Source organism: Bos javanicus, chromosome 3 (genome assembly GCF_032452875.1).
Source record: "Bos javanicus breed banteng chromosome 3, ARS-OSU_banteng_1.0, whole genome shotgun sequence".
Taxonomy (NCBI): domain Eukaryota; kingdom Metazoa; phylum Chordata; class Mammalia; order Artiodactyla; family Bovidae; genus Bos; species Bos javanicus.
The window spans coordinates 15058784-15072184 of NC_083870.1; the positions used below are offsets into that span (position 1 = coordinate 15058784).

The 13401-nt window shown below is 41.9% G+C and overlaps 1 pseudogene; it reads left to right on the forward strand.

Moving 5' to 3' along the window:
• Positions 1 to 372: 372 nt before the first annotated feature.
• LOC133245113 (GON-4-like protein) overlaps positions 373 to 13401 on the forward strand; it is a 47060-nt pseudogene continuing 34031 nt past the window's right edge.

Here is a 13401-nt window from a genome sequence, read left to right on the forward strand (position 1 = left end):
GGATAATTACTATGGATTGAATTCAAGACTACCTTCTCTTTATTCAGGAAACTGCACTATTTGTAACCCAGGATTTCGCTTTCTTAAATTTTATGAATTCTCCATTTCCTTGGTTGCATATTCCAGGTGTCTTGCAGCGAGGACTGTCAACTTAAACCACTGAACCTTAAACTCCCAGTGTTGTTTTGAGTAGGATAGCTCAGTGGACAGAGAAAGCAAGGTAGTGCCTTTAAATATTTTTGCCAACAACGGAAGTGCTCGCGCTTTGGCTTCATTGTGCCCTAAAATAGAATGGCGCCTGGGCTGGGAGCGTGCTCCTTGACACTCCGACGCGGCGCACCGCGACCCGGGGAGGTGTTAGTAAGTCGCTGCCGTTGTCTGACTTCCGGTGATAAGGAAGCTGAGTTTCCGCGGGAGCGGGCCGGCTGGTCAGGGTACGGGTTGTGTCCTGTAGGGCGGGAAGACGCAGTTCGGAGCGGACGTCCGGGCGAAGGATGTTCAGGCTGAGGCGGCCGGGTCCGAGGGCTGGTGCGGGGTGCGTGACAGAGGTAGGGGAGTGAAGACGTCTAGCTGGGAGTGGGAACTGAGTCAGCGCTAGGCGCTGAGGTGAAAAGCGCAGTTTGTACCCCTTTGGAAATGTTTGCCCAGGAGGGGTTTGCACTAGGGCCTTCTCCTTATTTGCATTCATTCACACTGTTGGTTTGACTGAAGTTCCCAAAGAGGGGGCCTCTTTACAACCTCTTTTGTGTTTGAAGTGCCTGAGCTGATCCCTGCAGGCTAGTGACTGAAAAGTAGCTGCCTTCTTTTCATCCCCCGCCCCCCGCCCCCAACTCCTGCCTTTTTGGACCTCAGTGATTTATCTGAACTATGACTTGCCTAATTCCACAATCCTTAATTCTCCCTTACCATTCCCTTATCAGAGGAATCTTGCTAATTTAACTGTGATTATCTGATAGAATTCCAGTTGAGCTATTCCAAATCCTGAAAGATGATGCTGTGAAAGTGCTGCACTCAATATGCCAGCAAATTTGGAAAACTCAGCAGTGGCCACAGGACTGGAAAAGGTCCGTTTTCATTCCAATCCCAAAGAAAGGCAATGCCAAAGAAGGCTCAAACTACCGCACAATTGCACTCATCTCACGCCCTAGTCAAGTAAGGCTCAAAATTCTCCAAGCCAGGCTTCAGCAATATGTGAACCGTAAACTTCCTGAGGTTCAAGCTGGTTTTACAAAAGGCAGAGGAACCAGAGATCAAATTGCCAACATCCGCTGGATCATGGAAAAAGCAAGAGAGTTCCAGAAAAACATCTATTTCTGGTTTATTGACTATGCCAAAGCCTTGGACTGTGTGGATCGCAATAAACTGTGGAAAATTCTTCAAGAGATGGGAATACCTGATCTGCCTCTTGAGAAATTTGTATGCAGGTCAGGAAGCAACAGCTAACTGTTGCTAACTGGACATGGAACAACAGACTGGTTCCAAATAGGAAAAGGAGTACGTCAAGGCTGTATATTGTCACCCTGTTTATTTAACTTCTATGCAGAGTACATCATGAGAAACGCTGGACTGGAAGAAGCACAAGCTGGAATCAAGACTGCCAGGAGAAATATCAATAACCTCACATATGCAGATGACACCACCCTTATGGCAGAAAGTGAAGAGGAACTCAAAAGCCTCTTGATGAAAGTGAAAGTGGAGAGTGAAAAAGTTGGCTTAAAGCTCAACATTCAGAAAACGAAGATCATGGCATTGGGTCCCATCACGTCATGGGAAATAGATGGGGAAACAGTGGAAACAGTGTCAGACTTTATTTTTCTGGGCTCCAAAATCACTGCAGATGGTGACTGCAGCCATGAAATTAAAAGAGGCTTACTCCTTGGAAGGAAAGTTATGATCAACCTAGATAGCATATTCAAAAGCAGAGACATTACTTTGCCAACAAAGGTCCGTCTAGTCAAGGCTATGGTTTTTCCAGTGGTCATGTATGGATGTGAGAGTTGGACTGTGAAGAAGGCTGAGCACCGAAGAATTGATGCTTTTGAACTGTGGTGTTGGAGAAGACTCTTGAGAGTCCCTTGGACTGCAAGGAGATCCAACCAGTCCATTCTGAAGGAGATCAGCCCTGGGATTTCTTTGGAAGGAATGATGCTAAAGCCGAAACTCCAGTACTTTGGCCACCTCATGCGAAGAGTTGACTCAGTGGAAAAGACTCTGATGCTGGGAGGGATTGGGGGCAGGAGGAGAAGGGGACGGCAGAGGATGAGATGGCTGGATGGCACCACTGACATGATGGACGTGAGTCTGAGTGAATTCCGGGAGTTGGTGATGGACAGGGAGGCCTGGCGTGCTGCGATTCATGGGGTTGCAAAGAGTCGGACACGACTGAGCAACTGATCTGATCTGATCAAGATAGGGACAAAAGTTCATTTGGTCTAGGCTGGGGAATCTCTCCCAGTGTCCTGAAGAAATGGAATTAAAGCAGTTTAAAACTAACCTTATAGTTCAAACTCTTAGAAAGCACTTTTATGTTGCCGCCCTCTAATCCAGGTTTTCATCTAGTGCCTTGGTTAGATGGGCATTCAGGCCTTACTTGAACACGGTTAGTGATGAAGAACTCACTGCAACACAAGGCAGCATGTTCTATTCTTGGGCCTGTCTTATTGAGAATAAAGTTTTTTGGGGTAGAAAGATGCGGTTAGTTTTCATATAATGCTCTTGGTCCAACCTGCATAGAGTATGCACAAAACAGAAGTTCACACACTCATTCATTCATTCAGGGAACGGTTACTGATTGTCTCCAGTAGGGCAGATATTGCTGAATACTAGGGGTACTCATCGAAAGAATCTTTTCCCTCAAAAAGCACATAGTTTGTGGGGGGCTCGTGGGAGAGAGCCAAGAAGCAATCATAAAAGTGATATGTACAAAAAAAGAGGTTTGCAAATAGATCTATGAGAACATATGAGAAGGTAACCACTTTAGGTTAGTGTTGCCATTAAAGTGTGATAATTGGAATTGAAGTCAACTGTTCAGAAATATAGTATACACAAAAGTGAGGAAACTCTCTTGTTTTCAATACAAAATTTTTGTTAATTATGGTCTAACCTTTTTAAACAACCACACTTTGCTTTTGGATTCTTTCTGTTAAGGGAAATACCTGTTTATAAAAGCAACAATGGCAAACATTTATTGATCTAATAAATTACTATTTAATGATGGAAGTGCTATTTTTATTTCATTTTATAGCTGAAGAAATGAAATTCAGGTAAAGTAACTTATGCAAGGTCACAAAGCTTACTTGGGAAACAAATCCAGACGGTTTGACTCCACAGTTTGGTCTCAATATCACACTATCCTACCTCCCTGATGGTAACAGTAATAATTAACACTTACTAATCATTTACTATTTAATTCTTATAACACCTCCATAAGGTTAGAAAAATTATTATCTTTTATAGTTGAGAAAACCAAAATTTGGCTAGGTGAACTCACTCAGGCAAGATAACACACTAATCAGTAATAGAGTTAGAATTTGAACTCAGGCATTCTGTCTCTTCAGTTCAGTTCAGTTCAGTTGCTCAGTCATGTCCGACTCTTTGCGACCCCATGAATCGCAGCACGCCAGGCCTCCCTGTCCATCACCAACTCCCGGAATTCACTCAGACTCACGTCCATCATGTCAGTGGTGCCATCCAGCCATCTCATCCTCTGTCGTCCCCTTCTCCTCCTGCCCCCAATCCCTCCCAGCATCAGAGTCTTTTCCACTGAGTCAACTCTTCGCATGAGGTGGCCAAAGTACTGGAGTTTCAGCTTTAGCATCATTCCTTCCAAAGAAATCCCAGGGCTGATCTCCTTCAGAATGGACTGGTTGGATCTCCTTGCAGTCCAAGGGACTCTCAAGAGTCTTCTCCAACACCACAGTTCAAAAGCATCAATTCTTCGGTGCTCAGCCTTCTTCACAGTCCAACTCTCACATCCATACATGACCACTGGAAAAACCATAGCCTTGACTAGACGGACCTTTGTTGGCAAAGTAATGTCTCTGCTTTTGAATATGCTATCTAGGTTGGTCATAACTTTCCTTCCAAGGAGTAAGCCTCTTTTAATTTCATGGCTGCAGTCACCATCTGCAGTGATTTTGGAGCCCAGAAAAATAAAGTCTGACACTGTTTCCACTGTTTCCCCATCTATTTCCCATGACGTGATGGGACCCAATGCCATGATCTTCGTTTTCTGAATGTTGAGCTTTAAGCCAACTTTTTCACTCTCCACTTTCACTTTCATCAAGAGGCTTTTGAGTTCCTCTTCACTTTCTGCCATAAGGGTGGTGTCATCTGCATATGTGAGGTTATTGATATTTCTCCTGGCAGTCTTGATTCCAGCTTGTGCTTCTTCCAGTCCAGCGTTTCTCATGATGTACTCTGCATAGAAGTTAAATAAACAGGGTGACAATATACAGCCTTGACGTACTCCTTTTCCTATTTGGAACCAGTCTGTTGTTCCATGTCCAGTTCTAACTGTTGCTTCCTGACCTGCATACTGATTTCTCAAGAGGCAGATCAGGTGGTCTGGTATTCCCATCTCTTGAAGAATTTTCCACAGTTTATTGTGATCCACACAGTCCAAGGCTTTAGCATAGTCAATAAACCAGAAATAGATGTTTTTCTGGAACTCTCTTGCTTTTTCCATGATCCAGCGGATGTTGGCAATTTGATCTCTGGTTCCTCTGCCTTTTGTAAAACCAGCTTGAACCTCAGGAAGTTTACGGTTCACGTATTGCTGAAGCCTGGCTTGGAGAATTTTGAGCGTTACTTGACTAGCATGTGAGATGAGTGCAATTGTGCGGTAGTTTGAGCCTTCTTTGGCATTGCCTTTCTTTGGGATTGGAATGAAAACTGCCCTTTTCCAGTCCTGTGGCCACTGCTGAGTTTTCCAAATTTGCTGGCATATTGAGTGCAGCACTTTCACAGCATCATCTTTCAGGATATGAAATAGCTCAGCTGGAATTCCATCACCTCCACTACCTTTGTTTGTAGTGATGCTCTCTAATGCCCACTTGACTTCACATTCCAGGATGTCTGGCTCTAGATGGGAGATTGCATTTGGTATAAAGTACAGTGTTCATGTTTGAACTTGAATAAGTAAAAGTATATCTGCTGCTGCTGCTAAGTCCCTTCAGTTGTGTCCAACTCTGTGTGCCCCCATAAACGGCAGCCCACCAGGCTCCACCATCCCTGGGATTCTCTAGGTAAGAACAGTGGAGTGGGTTGCCATTTCCTTCTCCAATGCATGAAAGTGGAAAGTGAAAAGTGAAAGTGAAGTCGCTCAGTCGTGTCTGACTCTTCGCAACCCCATGCACTGCAGCCTACCAGGCTCCTCCGTCCATGGGATTTTCCAGGCAAGAGTGCTGGAGTGGGGTGCCATTGCCTTCTCCGAAAAGTATATCTGAGGATATTTATTACCATTAATTAATAGGAAAGTGATAAGAATTTGCCTTTATCCTTTCAGGATGGAACAAAAGTGGGACTTGGAAAATGTTGCCCTGCAAGAAGAGAAGAACTACATTGACAGAGTCCCCACAGCACCAGGGCAACCAGGAGGAAGATGACTTAGACCTGCAGGCAGCTGGGAAACCAGAATCTGACCTGGGGTCAGTTAAAGACCTGGGGTCAGTGTCCCTGTCCTGGAGTCCAAGTCATGGCAGAGCAGCTGACCTTGAAGTGCAGGCTGCAGGAATTCAGCTTGGTATGGAGGACCCATCTTTAAGCTCTAGGATGCTCACTGAGGACACAAATGTAGCAGTTCTGGAAGCTGTGGATGTGGCCATCTCTCAGGAAATCACCCTAGCTTCCTTGGAGTCTTCCCAGCCTGTAAATACACACATTGGTAAAGGAAAACTCCAGGCCACTAGCTCAAGGAGAGGGAAGAAAATTACACTCAGACCTGGGTCAGTTACTCAAGAAGACAGAGGCGATCATCCTATCGCTAAGGAGCCTTTTTCAGAAGAGCCTAGTGAGGAAGTCAAGGCAGAAGGAGGTAAGACATGGAAGATCTTTGGCTTACATTTACCTTGTTAGTACCAGCTTGCCATTGCCTTTGCACTTGTCATTGCACTCTCTGCAGTGCCTTTACAAAACAGCATTTCTGAAAGGGGAGGCTAGCTGGGTTTGGAGTTGGAGCCTTGGTCTTTGTAAGGGTCAGCACTGAACATTATGAATGGGTAGAAACTTTCTTCTCCCCTCCCATTTCCTTGATTATCTTCTGTATTCTTTTCTTTTTTTTTTTTTTAAGGTTTATTTATTCGTTTGGTTGTGGTGTGTCTGTGCTGCTGCACACGGGCTTTCTCTAGTTGCAGAGAGTGGGGCCTATTCTCGTTGTCACGTGCAGGCTTCTCACTGCAGTGGCTTCTCTTACTGTGGAGCCTGGGCTCTAGGTGTACTGGCTCAGTAGCTATAGCACACAGGTTTAATTGCCACGCGGCTTGAGGGATCTTTCTAGAGAAGGGATCAGGAACCGGCGTCCCTTGCATTGCAAAGTGGATTCTTAACCCCTGGACCACCAGGGAAGCCCTCTTTCCTTCCTTTTTATCTTTTCATCATTTCTGTAGGGATGAACTGTGTATGGCCTATTGATATTTGGTGCCTGTTTATGAAGTGGGCCTTGAGGAGGGGCAGCAGCTATAAGGGAGAGAGTACTGCCTATGTCATTTGGTAAGGCTCTCCAGAGATGCCATGAGCCTTAGAACCTGAAGGATGAATTGTGATCTGATGGAATGGTGGCATGGAGTATCTTAGCTTAAGAACAGTCTGAGCAGAGGCAGGAGAGGTAGTGAAAGATGACGTCAGAGTGTTAGATTGTGTTTAGATTGTGATGGGCTTTGTTTTTTATGCTTGAATATTTGAACTTTTCCTGAAGGTTATCACTCACTAATAAATAAAAGGAGCAGAGGGCATACTTCTGACCTCAGAACGTTTGTAATCTAGTTGGGAAGAGAAGACACAAGCGCCTAACTCATTTGGTGCAGTTTAGGACAATATGTGATTGAATGGAAGTGAGGTACAAGTAATTAGGATTTTTGAAACTGGATCTTGGTGGATTGATAGAATTTGATGGTTTAGGGTAAAGGAGTGGAAATAGAATAGCATTTTCTACAAACATGTAAAAGTGCTATGTTTGTATGGGAGCATAACAGGGTTTCAAATAGAAAGGATAAATTCAGATTACTATACAGAGTCATGCTGTTATGCCTTGTAAAGTATTGATGTAGGATGTTGGTGGTAAGCATAGAGAAGAAAGGGTATGTCTTAGAGACATTAGAAAGAAAGAATTAATATTACTCAGAGACTGATAACATTTAATTTATCTGAGTTGGGGGATGGTGAAGCATTCCTTCGTGGGGAGGTATTTGAGGGGTTAAAATGAGTTCAGCTTTAGATATGGGGAGTGTGAGGTGACATTGGGGCCATCAAGGAAAAAGAGAAAACTGAGATTGAAGTTTGGTAAGAGGTAGAACTAAAAAAGTTTTGATTGTGGTTCTTCTCATGGAAAGGAACATGGTAGAAAATGATAGAGAAGGGAAAACTTGATAAGTATCAATAATAGTGAAAGTCAAGGAGGCAGGAGAGTTTTAAGTACAGGTACTTTATTTAAAACTTAGTGACAAAGGAGATACATTGATAACCTGAGAAAAATATTACATTTAAAGGTTGATCTTTGAGAGTAGATTTAGGAGGATTTTGAGAAAAGGAAATCAAATGATGAAATTAAAGAGGGAAGGATGAAAGTCCCAGTGATAATTTGTGCAGTGGAGTGGAAAGGGAAATAGCTAGTCTTGCAACCGCATGACTTAAATTTTCTCCTGGGCTGTGGTGTGTTTGTGACATGAAGACCAGAAGGAATGGAAGAAAATGCAGAATTAAAGTGCTAGAGATGGAATGTAAAATTAAGTAGGGGCTCAAGGGGGTTTAATTGTCAGTTAATATCCAAGAATAGAGAAATAAAAAATATCAAATGTAGATAAACATTTTTGTTTTAATATTATCAGTAATACTACTACCCCTCATTAATCTGGATAATTGAAAGTTGATTCTCCCACCTTGTAATACTTCTGTTGGCTGTATGTACAAGTAATACCACCATCTCAGTGGCTCTGTGGTAAAAAGAAATCTGCCTGCCAGTGCAGGAGATGCAGATTCGGACCCTGGGTCAGAAAGATCTCCCGGAGAAGGATATGGCAACCCACTCCAGTATTTTTGCCTGGGAAATGCCATGGACAGAGGAGCCTGGTAGGCTACAATCCATGGGGTTGCAAAAGAGTTGGACACAGCTTAGTGACTAAACAAATAATACCAGTAAAAGAAGTACATTTTAACTCCCTTTTATCACCACCTGCCCCCGCCAAAAGTAACTTTTTTTGACCAAATAGAAATGTCACATAAAAAGCAGAAAGGAAGAAAGAAGAAAGATTGAAAATTCATATATGTGCATTTTGGAAAATATTGAAAAATTGAAAGAAAAAAATAAAAATCACTCATAATCTTACTACTCAGAGTGAAAGTGAAAGTTGCTCAGTCGTGTCTGACTCTTTGCAACCCCCTGGATAGTCCATGGAATTCTCCAGGCTAGAAATACTGGAGTGGGTAGCTGTTCCCTTCTCCAGGGGATCTTCCCAACCCTGGGATCAAACCCAGGTCTTCTGCATTGCAGGTGGATTCTTTCCCAGCTGAGCCATCAGGGAAGCCCAAGAATACTGGAGTGGGTAGCCTATCCCTTCTCCAGGGGATCTTCCCCATCCAGGAATCGAATCAGTGTCTCCTGCATTAGCAGGCGAATTCTTTACCAGCTGAGCTACCAAGGAAGCCCCAGAGTAATTGCTGTTATAATTTAGTGCCTATTCTTTTTGTTGTTTTGCTTTTGTTTAAGTAACATTTTGGTTTTTTGATCATGATTATGTGGTGAAAAAAGCAGAATAACATTAGGTTATTTTGAAGTATCAGCATTGTGTTACAATCGATACACACTGTTAAATTATGTTTCTAGGCTGCAGGTGTTAGTGATTCAACCTTTCTCTGGATTGGTGTTTATTCTTGCAGAATTTTAATTGTTCTTTTAAAATTGATTTACATACCCTAATTTCTCCTTGAGTATTTTTTTCTCTTTTCTTTGCCTTCTAAAAATGATTAACTTAGATTTCAGCTTACAATTAGTTGGCTTTTACAGTTTTCAGCTAATTATTTTCATGTTACCAATTTGAAGCTGTTGGCCTGGCAGTAAGCGAATTACTTCTTGGATTGATCTCTTGATCATTATGTAGTGTCCTTCCTTATCTCTTGTAATATTCTTTATTTTAAGGTCTAGTTTATCTTATATAAGAATCGCTATGGAATGTCTTTTTCCATCCTCTCAGTCTATATGTGTCTCTAGGTCTGAAGAGTGTCTCTTGTAGATAGCATGTATATGGGTCTTGTTCCTGTATCCATTCAGGAGTCTGTGTCTTTTGGTTGGAATGTTTTATCCATTTACATTTAAAGTAATTATTGATATATATGTTCCTATTGACATTTTCTTAATTGTTTTGGATTTGTTTTTGTAGGTCTTTTCCTTCTCTTGTGTTTTCTGTCCATAGTAGTCCCTAAAGGGGACATTTGTTGTAAAGCTGGTGTGGTGGTGCTAAATTCTCTTTTAACTTTTACTTGTCTGTAAAGTTTTTGATTTCTCCATCAATATTGAATGAGATCCTTGCCAGGTAGGGTAATCTTGATTGTAGGTTTTTCACATTCAGTACTTCAGATACAGCCTGCCGTTCCCTTCTGGCTGCAGAGTTTCTGCTGAAAAATCGGCTGTTAGTTGTATGGGGTTTCCCTTGTGTGTTGTTGTTGTTCAGTGGCTAAGTCGTGTCCCACTCTTTGTGACCCCACAGACTGCAGCATGTCAGGCTTCCCTGACCTTCACTATCTCCTGGAGTTTACTCAAACTCATGTTGAGTAAACATGAGTTGGTGATGTCAGTGAGTCAGTGATGCCATCCAACCATTTCATCTTCAGTCACCCCCTTGTCCTCCTGCCGTCAATCTTTCCCAGCATCAGGGTCTTTTCCAATGTGGTCGAAGTATTGCAGCTTCAGCTTCAGCATCAGTTCTTCCAGTGAATTTTCAGGATTGATTTCCCTCAGGATTGACTAGTTTGATCTCCTTGCTGTCCAAGGGTCTCTCGAGTCTTCTCTAGCACCACCATTCGAAAGCATCAATTCTTTGGTCTCAGCTTTCTTCATGGTCCAACTTTCACATCCATACATGACTACTGGAAAAACCGTAGCTTTAACTATACAGACCTTTGTTGGCAAAGTAATGTCTCTATTTTTTAATATGCTTTCTAGGTCTGTCATCGCTTTTCTTCCAAGGAGCATCTTTTAATTTCATGGCTGCAGTCACCATCTGCAGTGATTTTGGAGCCCATGAAAATAAAATCTGTCACTATTTCCACATTTTCCCCATCTATTTGCCATGAAGTGATGGGACTCGATGCCATCTTTGTTTTTTGAATGTTGAGTTTTAAGCCAGGCTTTTTCACTCTTTTCTTTCACCCTTACCAAGAGGCTGTTTAGTTCCTCTGCTTTCTGCCATTAGAGTGGCATTATCTGCATATCTGAGGTTGTTGATCTTTCTCGGGGTAGTCTTGATTTCAGTTTGTGAGTTATCCAGCCAAGCGTTTTGCATGGTATACTCTGCCTATAAGTTAAATAAGCCGGGTGACAATATACAGCCTTGATGAACTCCTTCTCCAATTTACTTATTGCTTTTCACTTGCTGCTTTTAATATTTTTTCTTTGTTTTTATTTTTTGTTAGTTTGATTAGTATGTTGGAGAAGGCAATGGCACCCCACTCCAGTACTCTTGCCTGGAAAATCCCATGGATGGAGGAGCCTGGTAGGCCGTAGTCCATGGGGTCGCTAAGAGTTGGACACGACTGAGTGACTTCCCTTTCACTTTTCACTTTGGTGCATTGGAGAAGGAAATGGCAACCCACTCCAGTGTTCTTGCCTGGAGAATCCCAGGGACGGGGGAGCCTGATGGGCTGCCATCTATGGGGTCGCACAGAGTCGGACACGACTAAAGTGACTTAGCAGCAGCAGCAGATTAATATGTGTCTTGGAGCATTTCTCCTTGGGTTTATCGTGAATTAGATTCTCTGTGCTTCTTGGACTTGATTATTTCTTTTCCCATGTTAGGAAAGTTTTCAACTATAATCTCTTCAAAAAATTTCACAGACCCTTTTTCTCCTCTTCTTCTGAGACCCCTATAATTCGAATGTTGTGTTTAGTGTTGTTCCAGAGCTCTCTGAGACTATCCTCAATTTTTTTCATTCTTTTTCCTTTATTCTGCTTTTCAGCAGTTATTTCCGCCATTCTATCTTCTAGCTCACTTATCTGTTTTCTACCTTAATTATATGAGTATTGATTTTTTTCTACAGTATTTTTAATTTCAGTAATTGTGTTGTCTGTCCCTGTTTATTTTTAATTTCTTCTAGGTCCTTGTTAAATGTGTTGATTCTGTCATTTTTTCCATTCTGTTTTCGAGGTTTTGGATCATCTTTACTATCATCTTTCTGAATTCTTTTTTTGGGTAGTTTGGCTATTTCCTCTTCATTTATTTGGTCTTGTGAGTTTTTACTTTGTTCCTTCGTTTGCACAATACTTCTCTGTCTTTTCATTTTTTGGTAAGTTACTGTATTTGAGGTCTCCTTTTCCCAGGGTCTAGTGTTGTTTTCCTTCTTCCTTTTGGCTTCTGCCCTCAATGGATGAGATTGGTCCAATGGGTTGTGTAGGCTTCATGTTGGGAGGGACTTGTTTGAAGGAAGGAAGGAACTTAGGTGAGCAAGGAGAATAGGTGAGATGAATCAGCTATGGGAAATGAAAAAAAGAAAGACTAAGTTGTGTAAAAACTGCAGAGTAGGGAGTTCTCTGGCGTTCCACTGGTTAGAAATCTTTGCTTTCCCTGCTGTGGGCCTGGGTTCAATTCCTGGTCAGGGAACTAAGATATTGCAAGCCTTGCAGCATGGTCAAAAAATAAATAAAAAATAGAATCTTCAGAATAAGTGTGCTGTATTGGAATAGATTCTTACGGTGCTGAACACCTTAAATAGTCTTTAAAGGTATGCGTTCACAGTTGGGAAAAAGTGTCTGAAACATTTTCTTTTCCTAGAGGAGGCAAATGATGACCATCCAGAGTGTAATTTCCTGGAAGAACTTGATGAACCAGATGCAAAGGATTTCTGCACTGACCAGGCAGTAAGAATCACCAGTGAGTCTGTGTTTATTATGAGTCACGCTCTTGACTTTTCCACAGCTACTTTTTGTTTACTTTGCAGCTTTTTGAGGGTGAAGCTTGTAGCCCACTTAGATTAAGACATTTACGTTTCTTCTACCATTTATTTCTATAATTCTTTAAATTTACATATATATTCAGGAATCCTTTCAGTTACTCATTTATACATCCCACAGTCACGTATTGAGTCCAGTATTTGGCAGCAATTGTACTGAAATGAGTAAGACATGGCCTCTGCCTGTAGGATGTCAACTTATTAGGGGGATACAGACAGGAACAGCTACAGTACAAAGTGCTAAGTGCTATAATAATAGCTTGTGTATAAGGTACCCTGGCGGCCTAGAAAAGGGTATATAGTGTCCTATGTATACTATGGCTTAGGGAATGATTCACAAAATGAGATGTTTCATCTTAGTTTAGAAGGAGCAATAAGACATTTTTGGTGAATGGGGCCAGAGAAGGATATTGCAAATAGAAGAATGTCTGCAGACCATGAAATTATGAAACAACAATACATATGTTTCGAAAATAGTAAGTAGTTTGATTTAGTTGTCTGAGTGAGTGATGATAGACAAGTTAAGCAGTGTTCAGGTCTTGGAGAATCTTAGATTTGATTTTTGATCTGTCAAAAAGGAGAGCTCAATGAGTTTTAAGCAGGAAATCAGTAGGAACTGACTTGGATTCTAGAAACATCACTTTGATTTAATGCCAGTTTAATTTATTGATTTGGTGGGTAAAGAGAGCGAGATTGGAGATATGGGAAACAGATAACTTGGCTTGAGTCATGTTTTAAAAAATTATTCCATTGCTGGTTTGCCAATAATCGATAACATGTTTCAGGAACTGTTGATGTATATCCCCTGTCCTGGGAGAGCGTCCACCATGTGGCGAGGGTGAAACGTGGGCTGGTGACAAGGTCACGCAGAAAGCTTTGTCAGTATGCCAAAGTGTTCATTATGTACCTAAACCATGCAGGTCTTTGTCCAAAGAGCATTATGTGAGCACAGTCTTTTAGGACTTACGTTTTGTTCTGTTGCTTTAGTTCATCTTTCATGTAATTTTTGAGATTAGCATGCCGTTT